Source organism: Molossus molossus, unplaced genomic scaffold (assembly GCF_014108415.1).
Source record: "Molossus molossus isolate mMolMol1 unplaced genomic scaffold, mMolMol1.p scaffold_m16_p_8, whole genome shotgun sequence".
Classification (NCBI taxonomy): Eukaryota; Metazoa; Chordata; class Mammalia; order Chiroptera; family Molossidae; genus Molossus; species Molossus molossus.
This window is the reverse complement of record NW_023425402.1, coordinates 66,536,816-66,537,829: the sequence shown is the minus strand read 5'-3', so window position 1 is coordinate 66,537,829 and position 1,014 is coordinate 66,536,816. Positions and strand designations below refer to the sequence as shown.

At 36.1% G+C, this 1,014-nt stretch overlaps 1 pseudogene; it reads left to right on the top strand.

Annotated features, from left to right (window-relative positions):
• The first annotated feature begins 524 nt into the window (after positions 1-524).
• Positions 525-615, top strand: LOC118622185 (annotated as a pseudogene).
• The last annotated feature ends 399 nt before the right edge of the window (positions 616-1,014 follow it).

The following is a 1,014-nucleotide window of genomic DNA, read 5'->3' as shown; positions in this document are numbered from 1 at the left end:
GTGGCTGATGTTTTTTCCACATCCAGCTTGGACAACAGACACAACTGTGTCACCCACAGCACTTCAGTGTGGCTGGTGACCTAAGAAAGGCTTATAGTTTGCATTATGCCACACATTATGCTGAGGTTGGGTCACTGGTAGGAAGTTATACTTGGAAATAATTTTCCCCAAGTTTTCCAAAGCCTGTTTTGCAAAGTTCACCTACTCAGGACAAGATAATATTTTTGACGTTTTATAGAAGTAGTTGGTTACAGGCATAAGAAACCAGATGATCTGCCAATGGTCATTGAAGCCGATAGTGCCTGAATGAGTCAACTTTCAAATCTGTGGTCTGCATCTTCCCAGAGCTGTACACTCAAGTGTTAGGTTGTAGAACCAAAGGAAAAAAAATAAGTTATTTTGGGGAAAAAACAAAGAATCTCATGGACAGTATTTATCAGTTTCATTTATACATTTTTAATAGGACATAATTGTCTTTATCATAGCTTTGGTGCACATATTCTGTGTGTAAAACATTGTTAATTAAGACAATACTTTCAAGGATCATTTCTATAGTTTGTTACTAGAGAAGTTTCTCTGATTGTGTAGAGCACAAAAAAACAAAACAACATTGTTAATTAAAGAAAAATTAAAGAATACAAATGTTATAAAAACAAAAACAAGCCACTGTAATCAAAACAGCCTGGTAATGGCGCAAGAACAGGCATATAGACCAGTGGAACAGAACAGAGAACCCAGAAATGGACCCAAGGCAATATGCTCAATTAATATTTGACAAAGGTGGCAAGAGCATACAGTGGAGTAAGGACAGCCTCTTTAATAAATGGTGCTGGGAAAATTGGACAGCTACTTGGAAAAAAATGAAACTAGACCATCAACTTACACCCTACACAAGAATAAACTCAAAATGGATAAAAGACTTAAATGTAACTCATGAATCCATAAAAATCCTAGAAGAGACTGTAGGCAACAAAATTTCAGACATCATATGCAGCAGAATTTTTACTGACACAT